This window comes from Lemur catta, chromosome 9 (assembly GCF_020740605.2).
Source record: "Lemur catta isolate mLemCat1 chromosome 9, mLemCat1.pri, whole genome shotgun sequence".
Lineage (NCBI taxonomy): Eukaryota > Metazoa > Chordata > Mammalia > Primates > Lemuridae > Lemur > Lemur catta.
In genome coordinates, this window is record NC_059136.1 from 51717465 (window position 1) to 51729948 (window position 12484).

Sequence of the window (12484 nt, forward strand, 5' to 3'; positions counted from 1 at the left end):
CAGCCTTTGGGTCACATAATAAATTGATCAGAATAGTAAATTCAAGTATGTTATATGTGGTCTCAGAACTCCAAAGAAGTTAAACAAATGATGTCATATAGAGTGCAAGGTACAGCAACCTGTCTTTCACTTCGGAGACAAGATCCCCATATATACCAGACTACTGGATCCCCAGAAACTTAACCAAAGTAGCAAATCCTTATATTTTTGTGGTATTCACTTCATACTTTTATCCTACCAAGATGTCAATAATTCCTGCTACTTTCTGCCTTCTAGAGCCTATCAAAACAGGATCATAAATGTTGGGGGGGGGGATCAATGGGATATCCTGTAGGAAGCTGTATTAGTCAGGGTTCTCCTGAGAAAAACTTTTAGCTCACCTCAAAGACCCCCTAGTGACTCACAAAGTCCTCTGAGCTTCTTCCAACTGTCCACACTGCTACTTGTGCCTGCTAATGATTTGCTACAACCATTTCCCCTCCTGAGACCCTGAAGCTGCTGGCCCACCCTTGAGGTAACGGCTTCCACCATCAGAGTAAGCTGGCACTAACATTGACATTGGAACCTTTGTTGTGAGCACTGGCACTGCTAATGACCACAAGGTTAAGATCAACATAAAACAACACTAAAGAAACTGCATTTCCAGAGAAACACACCAAGCAGGATTGCAAGTGGCCACTCCAAGGAGATTCTTGACAGATTTCAGAAATGCTGATGAACAGAATGGCCCCAGAGATTCCCCCACCAGACTCTTTTTATCAGCATCAATGATTCCAGCATGCATTTGAAATTGTCACAAGATCCAGCTAGTCCCATAATATGGATAAAACATTAAGAATGTACCTCATTCACCTATAAACAGTATGAAGAGTTGGAGGTTCTGTTTGGCCAGACCACATTCCCAGATAAAAAATCTCCAGAAGGAATTAGCTTTGAAACTCAACCGACTAGAGTCAACAGTGAAGGTCTGGTTCACGAACAGGCAATTCAAATTCAAGCAGCAACAGCAATCATCAAAGCAAACAAACCAGATTTTTCCAGCCAAGAAGAATATGCCCACTTCACCCAGAATATCTGCCAACCCTTATTCTTTTTTTCCTATGGTTTCAGACTTCTACAGCTCCCTTCCACCTCAGCCCTTTGATCCTTCCAATTGGACTCCACCTTCACTGAGAGTCCCACAAGTGATTTCCAAATGCAGGATCCTCAGCTGAAGAAGCTGGTGGCCTCAGTTCCTGCTTTGTACTCTGATGCTTAGGACATAGGCCAAATTGTAGAAATGTACAGTTTTCCTGATGAGGGTGAAATATCAATCTCTTCCTTCCACTGTCTATATCAGTATCTTTCACCCCCAAGGTCCCAGATAGGAGGACAGGCTTCCTCTGTCAGCACCTTTGCTGTTCCAGATGTAGGACCTACATCTATCTCCTGAGCAAACTTGGTCCAGTGTAACAAGACAAGGATTTGAGGCCTACAGTCTAAGAGACAGGCTAGAATTTCAGAATACCTCCAATATGGTAGACTTGGGGTTTTTCTGATCAAAGTACGAATACATACCAGACTCTTTACAAAAGAGGTCTTCTTGCCTCTTATACATGACCCTTTTCTTTCCTTTCCTTTGTCTGATTTTTTAACCCAAATATCTGGGTCCTTGTCACTTTGGTTTCTCTGGAAATGTTGTAAAAACTAGAGTTTTCCACATACAGCTCAGCACTACACAATCAGACCCATAATACTCTCTGAGGAGAGGGCTTCCTATTCCCTAAGAGAGCCAATGAGACTCCAAAATTCTCTCTTCCCAAAGCTATTTTGGTCTTTTTAAAAGAGGGACAATGGCTTTGGGGGTCATCCCCTTTTAACAAGAGAAGGTTATAAACTTACATTTCATTTTCAATCTTTAGGTTTGGGGATTTTAAAAAGCGATTTTCAGTCCAAATTTGAGGAGAAACCATCATCATCATCAGTGTTAACATAGTTCAATAGTCCAGACATAGTAAGAGGTATAAAAACTGGCATAGGAAAGGAAAAAACAGATTTTCAAAGATGGGATGATAATCTAGGAAAACTAACAAAATCAAAGTTTTAGAATGACATTTTAGCACATTTTCCAGGTACACGATCAACCTACAAAACAGCATTTCTCAATACCAGTAATAAGGAAACATAGTAAGTACCTCTCAATAAAAAATTTAAAGTATGTAGGAATTAACAAAGATTAAGACCTCTGTGGAGAAAACCTTAAAACTGAAAAAATGACATAGAAAATGTTTCCAATAAAAGGCCTTTGAGGCCATAAAATAATAACTTTATTTTTATTTATTTTAAATTTTCCTTTTCTTTCACACTCTCTGAACAAAAATAATAAATTTAAAATGATTGAAATCATACAAAGTATGTTCTCCAAACATAGTAGAGAAGGAGCCTGAGGCATAGTGACTCACGCCTGTAATCCCAGCTACCTGGGAGGCTGAGGTGGGAAGATCACTTGAGGCCAAGTGTTCGAGGCTGCAGTGAGCTATGTTTACCACACCACTGCACTCCAGCTGAGCAAGAGGGTGAGACTCCATCTCTAAAAATAAAATAAAATTAAAAAAAATAAAAAGGTCTTAAATCAATAATTTTTTTAAACAGGAAACAAGCTGGCATAGTTTTATTAATATCAATCAAACTAAACACTAAGGCAAAACACTTTGTTAGAAATAAGTTACAACACAAGAAACAACCTTAAAGATATAATTCTGAACTTGTGTACATTTAATAACATATACCCAAAATATGTGAAACAGAAATTAACAAAATTCTTGGAGAAACTTGACAAATACATGATCATAATATGAGATTGATATTAACTAAGTCCAAAGAAAGCAGAAAGAAGGAAATAAAGCCTAGAGCAGAAATAAATGGAGAATAGAAAAGCAATAGAAAAAAAAAAAAAACAATGAAACCAAAATCTGGTTTTTTGAAAAGATCAACAATATGACAAACCTTTAGCCAAATTAACCAGAACAAAAAAGAAGTTACTCGAATAAAATGAGGGAGTTTACTACCAACCTTACAGAAATAAAAAGCATTAAAAAGAAATACTGTGAACAACTGAATGCCAACAAATTAGGTAACTTAGATGAAATGGACAAATTCCAAGGAAGACACAAAATACCAAATGTGACTCAACAAGAAACAGAAATGCTGTGACTGGAGCTTACTGTGGTATGACTGTGTCCCCACAGTGCATGTGTCTGAAACTTAATCCCAATGCAACGGTGTTGAGAGGTGAGACATTGAACAGGTGATTAAACAGACCCTCATGAATGGATTAAAGCCATTATTTCAGGAGTAGGTTAGTTATCTCAGGAGTTGGTTCCTGATAAAAGAATGAGTTTGGCCTCTTCCTCTTCCCCTTTCCTTTCTTCCTTTTCCCATCCCCACCCCTACCTTACACCATGGGATGACAAAGCACAAAGGCCCTCATCAGATTTAAGCCATCTGGGACTCCCCAGCCTTCAGAACTGTAAAAAATAAATCTCTTTTCTTAAAACAAACACACACACACACACACACAAAACTGTGCCAAAGCCGTTTTGTTAAAGCAGGGAGGATCTCTTTTGCTCATTTTTGTGACATTTTTTGTTTCTTTGGTCCCAGAGCATCTTCATGGTCTTAATGGATCCTGGAGCTTTCCTATTTTTACACCCAACAGTCATTAGTTAATTGCCTTCTGAGGAAAGCACAAATGGCAAAACATATGTTTGGGGGTCTGGGAGGAGCATCAGCATTGTCCACTACAGTCATATCATCATCATTACCTCAGTGCTAACAGGTATTCAGCACCATGTGCTAGGTACAACACTGACTTTACATGCATTCTTTAATTTAGCTTTCATAACTACCTCCATTTTGCAGATAAGGAAAGTCAAGATTACATAAATTAGGAAATGTGCCCAGGGGCACTCAGAACTCAGTATATTCTGAGATTCTAAGGATCCTGGTGGTAAAAGTGCTGCACCAGAGACTGCGGTGGAGCAGAGGCAGTTATGGTGCGTGTCTCAAAGGCCTAGGTCAGAATGAGCGGAGGTTGTGGGTCCCTTTCTGTCTGGCTACTTGCATTAAACAATTCCTATTAAGAGTAGGAAAAAACAAACAAACAGATGAAAGGTCTTCCATTTGACCTCTGGGTAGTCCTACATGTCTAGATCCTGCCCATGGATGTCTCACTCTGAGCAGGGCTGCGAGTATAATTAGCTCAGAGGGTCAGGGAGGAGATGAACTGTAAGAAACTAAGCATTGCTGATGGTCAGCAGCTGGAGATATTTAGCCAGATAGTCCAGCACAGCCTCCTGTCATTAGAAAAAGGAGATTTTAGAACTGTAGTTTTGGTACTGTCAGAGATAAGATAGTTTCAGTTAAATATTTTCAACTGTATTTCAATAAAAGAGCTCAACGTATGAGCAAATAAATAATTTAATGAGAAAGAAAATACTTTTGTACATACGATTTTATTCTGAAAACTGACTGGAAGGGATTTCATAGCAATTGCAGCCCACCCAGGGATGCCATTTAGTCGGATTTAATGGGCAGTTGGGAGCCGAGACCCAGGGGTCATGATAGGATTAATCATCTTTCCCTGAGAGCCTAGTAACACACTCCCCCAGCCTCCCCTTTTCCCAAAAAGCGTGGAGTTGTGCCACAGAGGCCAGTAGACAATTGATCATCTGTCTGGTGGTCTAGTTTGTAATTGGAGCCTTTAAGACCATGGCTTGTTGACCCTTGAAATTCTACCCATTGACCTGGCATGATGGGCTATTATATTTGTCTCTTGGAGTTTGATTGGCCCTGTCTATAAGAATAGTGGATTGGCCTGGTATGCAGGAGGAGCATGTTGGAGGAACATTTTTCCTTTTGATTACCTCTCACATATTCCAGTGGTCCCCAACTATTCTCCTAGCGGAGTTGGGGGCTGTTATTCTGGACTAATCATGAGGTAGTTTTGCAATGTGTACGGCAGCCACTCTGAGTGGTCTGATTTGCCTTGGGAAGACACTCAGTTTATGCTAAATCAGTTTCTGAGCTGCCCAAACTCATTGTAATTCTCCCAGTGGGATCCTACCTGTATTTGAGGTCAGGGCCACTGAGCTGTTCCATCCTCAAGTCCCCATTGCTCTCCGTGGGAAGCCATAGTTTTTCTCCCTGGCGTCCGACGGAAACTTGCAAGAGCTGTTTCCTCACGTAAAAGCCAGGATATCATAAAACACCTAGTGAAGGTATTTGTAGACTTGTGATTCTGCAAACCCGAGCCTATATCAGAACCACCTGCTGGGCTAGTTTGAGCACAGGCTACTGGCCCAGGCTCAGAGTTTCTGATTGAGTAGGTCTGGAATGAGCTCCAAGCATTTGCATTTCTAACAAGTTCCCGTATAATGCTGATGTTGCTAGTTTAAGGACTATGCTTTGAGAACCCCCAAATAGAGAAAAGTTTAGACATGCATGGCAGGATATAATGCAACCTGCTGAAAGTTGCATATTGATGACACAGATTGCAGAGCAAGGGATAATTAATTGTCGGCCACATGCTGGTGAGGAAAATGAGAATGGGAAAACTATGATGATTCTAGCTCTACCTTCTGTATTCTATATCCTGGAGAATGATATCAATATTAAACATTCCTAAACTAAAAACCTCAGCATCATCCTAGGCTCTTAGTTCAGGCATGAAATCCAGGCAATTCTACTCCTAAATATCTCTCAAATCTGTCTAGTTATCCTTAACTTACTGGTACTTCTTGGCTCGCCCTCTCATCACCTTCTGCTGTAAAAATCTCTTACCCAATCTGCCCCCTCTGCGTCTGCTCCACACAGCTACGGAAGCTGTTATCACAACCTTGATCACCTACTTATAATATCTTTCAATAAATTAATAATTTGTATTATTACCAAATTAAGTTTAAAAAGCCATGCTTCTCATACTACCCTGCACATCTACCATTCTTAGCAAGTGATTTCTTGCATGTTGTACTTGCCATCTAGATAGATGTTGAGTTTCTCAAGAGCAGGGACAATGTTTCTTCCTGTTTGTATTGTTAGCATACAGACAGTAATCATAACTGAAGTAATAATAAAGTGCCAAGAACTTCACACTCATGTTTCAATTGTAAACTACTTGCAAATTAGACATCATCAACTCTTTTCAGACAAGCAACTGGAAACCTTGAGGGGTTAAGAATCTCACTCAGGATGAAATAGCTAATAAGGGGCAAAGTTGAGATTTGAACCCAGGTCTGTCAGACTCAAAGTAGTATCCATCTCATATACTTCTTCTTCGTGGGACCCAGAGGAGACAAAATCATTCTTTGTTGTCCAAACAGACCTGGTGGTAATCTCTACTGCTTAGCCGGGCTTCATGCAGAGTTCCATATGTCATGCTCTCTCACATATCTGTGCTTTTGTCCAAGTTAGTCTCTTTGCCTGGACTGCCCTTCCCACCCATTTTCTTTGCTTATTCTTCAATAATTAGGTAAGGCTTTCCATTCCTTTGCCCTCCCTCTCATGTGTTCCCATAGCATTTTGAATAAATCTTTGTTTTGAAATTTATCACAACTTGTCTGACACATTTTCCCCCTACCATGAGTCACTAAGCTTTTTGGGGAAACTCATTTTAAAACTACAATGCCCGACCTAGACTACGTGAATTAGTTAGGGTATTTTTGCCTGCAAGGAACCCATATCCCAATTCAATCTGGCTTAAATAAAAAGAAAATTAATAGGCTCACATAACTTGAAGTACAGCTCAAAAACATCTACAGGGGCTTTGTGGAGACTAGATATTTTATACACGTACATATAAAATATCTAACATTGCATGTGTAGCATAGGGTATGCACTCAGTAAATAAGAGCTATCATTATCCTTGAATATTATCTTTAATTTATCCATATCTGGGTCACGTATATAAGTTTTATTTGTAAAAACCGCTAAATTCTAGACTGACTTTTCTCTATTATCTAGGACAGTATTTCTCAAAGGGTGAGGACCGTGTTGTATAAGGTGCTTGTTAAAATGCAGATTTCTAGGTCCTTTCTTAAATGAACTAATTTGGTAGGGGGCCTAGGGCATGGGGTCTGACAGCCTTATTAACAAGCTCTGCAAGCAATTCTTATTCAAGTCTCATATGCCTCCCCTCCTTTCCATCTCATAATAGAATCACAGATTCTTACTCTATTAGATCTGGGCGGAATACTTGAAATTATCCAGTTAACGAAACACCTTTCACAGGTGAGGAAACCAAGGCCCTAGACTTGAGAACAGACTCCACAATTTTATTAGCTCTGTGTCATTGACTCACTTGCTGGCCCTCTCTGTTCCTCAGTAGCCTCTAGTATCTTCTCAACCACATTTTAGTTTGTTGAAATCCTCATGGTACATTTAAGTCCTTGCTATTCAAAGTGTGGTCGGAGGGTGAGCAACATGAACATCACCTGGAGCTTGTTAGAAATGCAAAATCTCAGACTCTTCCCACGACCCACTGAATTGGAATCTGCAGTTTAATCAGAAGCCCCTGTGTTCTCACGGACATTAAAGTTTGGGCATCGTCTTTTTAAGGTACCTCAGAGATTCCCTAAGACTTTCCAGGTTTGAGTCCCACATTTGCAACCTGTCAGCTATAATGCTGGCCAGTTATTTCACCTCTCTCAGTTCCCTCACCTGCAAAATGCGATTCATTTAGATTCTAGAGTTCTTGTGAACGTTCAATGAGGTAGAATACAAAAACTATCTGGCACACAGTTAGTAGACAAAAAATGTTGGCTATTATTCTAAGTCTACCGTGGATGATCATAATTTTGCTTCTTTTGCATATTCACTTTGGTTTTCAGGTGTTCCTATTCAGTTCTAGTCTCTGAAGGCACTGTATTTTAGCCCCACGGTGGCTGGCCTAATGCCCTTTCTAATTTGTCCAATATATATTTATTGAATTGAATACTTGTCAACCAACTCAGATTATTTTTCTACACAGTCAAAGACCTGTGTTAGAGAATCAGATTAATTCTTTGTATTTTAATATAAAGTTCCTACACTGGGCAGAATCTTCAAAAGAGCACAACATATGGGCAAAGGCCCTAATTAAACACTTGTTGAAAGTAAATTAGTTAATTAGAGTTGACCGCTACTTCCCACAGAGGGTAATCAACACAAGGTCTGTGGAGAGTACCAACATCCTGTGGGGGCAGAAACAGGGCTTGTTTTCAGGCAAAATTATGTCCTTTAATAAATGCTTTTATGTGCCTCATCCTGTCCATATTAGAAAAAAAAGGGTCACTAAGCCCACAAAAAAATAAATGTTAATAACTCAGAGGATTTCTCACGCAGTTTCTTCTGACATTAAGATACCACTCCCAAAAGCTGCTGTCATTTCTTCTCCAAGCATGAGTGATTTTGAGAGCTAGAGACCCCAGGTTTCCTTTTGCTATATTTTATAAATAAAGCTCAATTCCTTGTTGTACCCCTCACCAGGAATAATGGGGGAAATAACTGGACTATGTCATCCATCACTGGAAATTGCCTAACATTTAATGGAGGAGGCTACATTTCAGGATATCTCTTGTTGAGGGGGGTGTATTTCATTTTACCAGTACAATAACAATTGTATTTGCATAAAAATCAAGGATATAGTTCAGATAAAATAGAAGCTAACCCAAACCATCATTCATTCACTCCTCACACTAAGCTCAGACAGTTTCTGAGGTTTTTTGATTTATGTTTATTTTCATCTGGGTATGTAGTTTGGGTTTTGGCTAGCACCAGCCGTGGAAATACTATGAGAAAAAAAGTTAGTTTCAAAGCATTTTGGCCTTGACCAAACCTGTTGTTTCATGAAATTGAAGTTTTGACATTAAACTTTTTGGAGAGCAAGTGCCAAATAATACTGGTTTAGGCCATAATAGAGCAATAAATAAACACTTTCCCTGGTCTATATGGCCTAGTGGGAGTTGGCTGGGAGCAGGAAGAGCCCAAAGCTGAGACTTGAGAATCTGAGTTTTGGTTTTGTCTCAGTCTTACTGAGTTAGTCTGCCTTTAATGCAAAGGGTACCCTAGGGGCACTTAGAGGGGTCATTCTATGGGGTACCCTAATATTTATCTTTACTGTTCCATTGAAGGCCTCATTTTTCTTATCTTTTTTTCCTCCCTCCCTCTCTCCTTTCTCTCCCTTCCTTCCATCCTTCCTATTTCTCTTCTCTCCTCCCTTCCTTCCTTCCTTTCTCTTTTCCTTCCTTGTTTTCTTCATTTTATTGTTTTTTTCTTCTTTTTTTGAAAAGACTTTTCAGTGAGCCCATAGCTCAAAGGCGAAACAATAACTGCAATTGGGGAGGAGGCTGTGTGTGCCATTTACTGTATTTTGCATAAGATGTCAAGTTAAGGCTGGTTCTAGGTTGAATAACGGCTACGTTCTGAATGGAACAAATTGACAAGGTGAGTGAGGAATGGAGAGCGGAGTCACTGCAGCGAAATAGGAGCTTGGCAGTCCCCTGCCTTGACAGTCTCTGGTGATTTCAGAACTGTTTACACATTTCCTGCTTGTCAGAACAGCTACATGAAGTTTAGTTTGAGTTGCTGTTCACTTAACCCAGCCACAGAGACTCCCTGTTTGAAACCACAAATGCTGTTTGTACTGAGAGAGCCGTCCATGGCTTATGAAACCCAGCTATTTCATTGGCACCTTTTCAGCTTCATGTTCTTCCATTAGAAACTGGTTCTTCAGTTAGGAGTGAAAAATGCAAATGCAAATGTGCCTTTTTTTTTTTTTAACTCAAATATAGAAAAACTTCGGGAGTTAAAGAAAGCTCAGTGTGTGCATTGTTTTTCGTCCTTTTGCTTGTCCATCTGAATACCTAAACTGATCATAGTTGAGTCAGATAAGAACAAATAGTTACAACGCAAAAAGGAAATCTCTTCTTTTCATGAGGGGTAGAAGAAAGAGCAAAATATCAGAGATTATTTTCTATGAGGAGAACTGTCCAATATTCGTGTTATACAAATGTTTGTATTTCACTCAGTTAAAATTTTATGACTGCCGAGGACAACTTAGCAGGGAAAATTACTGTTTCTTTATTCTTTTAGTTATAGCTTTCTTTTGCATCTCCTCTTGCACACTGTTCTTGGCCTCTGATAGACTGACTCAGGGATTTGTTGAACTTTGGGAGCGATCAGTTGGTGGGGAACCAGGGTACACATGGCCTCCAGTGGTATTCTCCCAGGTTCCAGAAGAACATAAGTTTTATGACCACATAAGAGCAGTATATCCTTTAGGGCTGAGCTCCTCCCAGCTCACTGTTGGATGCTAGCTACGATGTTAACATAAGAGATTGCAGGAAGTTTTGAATAATGTTAAATGTGCAGATTTCACAGCTCCCACCCTCAAACACCCCTATCCATAGTGAATACTAAGCATATCTACTAGGATAAACCTGGCTTCCTCCAGAGCTCTGTGCTTGGCTCTCTGCAGGTCAGTCCTGACGTATTGTACCCATGGCTTCTATGGCATTGTTAACTTCGGTTCCACATCAGGGATATTTTTTCTTCTTGCCTTAACGTTTATCAACACACTGTTATGTGATCTGTCAAACATATTATATACCATACATTTGTTGGTTAATAGAGTTTTTCTTCTCTGCTTGTGTGTTTATTATAAAATTTCATTCCTACATAATGGAATCATTAGATTTGATTAATACTTATTACAATATAAATATCAGACCAGACCATGGCAACTTTACTAGAGTGTGAGCTCCACCAGGGAAGAAATCAGGCTTTATGTGTCATGAAATATTCAGTACTTACTGCTTGGCACACAGAGGCACTCGATAATCCTTTATCGACCTCGATTTCAGTGAATTAGGCTAACATTGCATTTTTCTGTTTTTGGCTACTACAGTAAGGTATTATGACATCTTTGTAAATAAGTTATAATGATACAAAATTAATTCAATCTATTGGAACTATTTTCAAATTTTAGCATGTATAGGAATTGTTTAAAATGCATATTTCCTAGTTCCTTACCCTCAAATTCTCATTCAATAGGACTAAGTAGGGCCCAGCCATCTGCATTTTTAAAAGCACAAGAGGTACTTTGATTTAGATGGTTAGTGCACTACAACTAGAAAAACTCTGTTTTATAGAGTACTCAGGGATATTTCTGCACATTAATGACATTTTTAAAGACTTAGTCTGCACTGGTCCTCAATTACACGGAAGTTTGAAAATATCTGTTCAGTAAGTACTCTGAGCATAATGAAGTACCATAGTAATATTTCCAGAGAAAGTCACCATAAGCAGTAATTACTGGCCCTGTTCTTAGATGTTTTGTGTGTGTGTGTGTGTGTGTGTGTGTGTGTGTGTGATGTGTATGTGTGTGGGTACATGTGAGAACCATCCACTCAGCACTATTAAAATAGCAAATATTTATTAAATTCTTATGAGGTGCCAGAGGCTTTCAATGTGTCTCACATGAATTAACTTATTAATATTTAATGCTCAAGCAACCTCACACGATAAGTACTCTTATTATGCCCATGTAATAGTTAAGGAAACTAAGGCACAAAGAGGTTAAGTAATTTCCCTTAAAGTCATAAACTTTATAAGTTGTTAACAGCTCAAAACACTGTTGACTTTGGATGAAGGGAAGACTTATATAAAAAAGTAGGTAACAAAGTGCTCTTCATAATAAATCAGGGAGATCAAAGTGAAACAAAGTTTGTGAGTTCCTGAATGTGATATTAGGTAAACTTTCTAGAATTAATTTTATAAATAGCATAATAGATCAACATGTTATTTTATACTACAGTTTCTAGAATAATTTTGTGTTGGATTTTTAGAAAGTAATCAGGGCAAAAGTAAGAGCAGTAGAAGTTTCAGCTGATCTGACATTGTTATAGAGGGAATGTTAATTCAAATTACCCCAAACCTCTGATGTGCCTCCAGAAACCACAGGTAGAGTAAAAGTTACAACCATAGGAGCTGTGGCTCAGGGGTTCCAGGGAGCAGAATCACAATGAACAACTAGCTGAGCCTTCTCCACCTTGAGAAGTTCAGTTTGACCTGGGAAATCTTCCATCCAAAATCATCATTTTTTTTTCTTTCAAATTCAGATTCAGATTCAACAAGCACTCACTGAAGACCTACCCTATGCTAGAAACTGCTAGCTTTTAAATTATGCATTCTCTTGTTCCATCCTTACAACCACGGTCTGTGGTGTGTTATTCATTATTGTTATTACTGCGGGACATTTTATGTATGTGCAAACTGAGGCTTTGTGCAATTAGGCAAATTGCTAGCAAGTGCCAGACTCAAGACTTGAGCCCAAGTGATTCCAAGTTTAAGGTTTCAGTCCATCTATAACCATCTTAAAAAGTGGTTTTTGATTTTGTAACGATGACATAAAGTTTGAGTCATTTGTGGGTTTTATGAAGCAGAACTTAAAGACTTCGCAAAGGTTTTA

General features: G+C 39.1%; 1 pseudogene; it reads left to right on the forward strand.

Moving 5' to 3' along the window:
* Positions 1 to 708: 708 nt before the first annotated feature.
* LOC123644395 lies at positions 709 to 1538 on the forward strand (annotated as a pseudogene).
* Positions 1539 to 12484: the final 10946 nt, after the last annotated feature.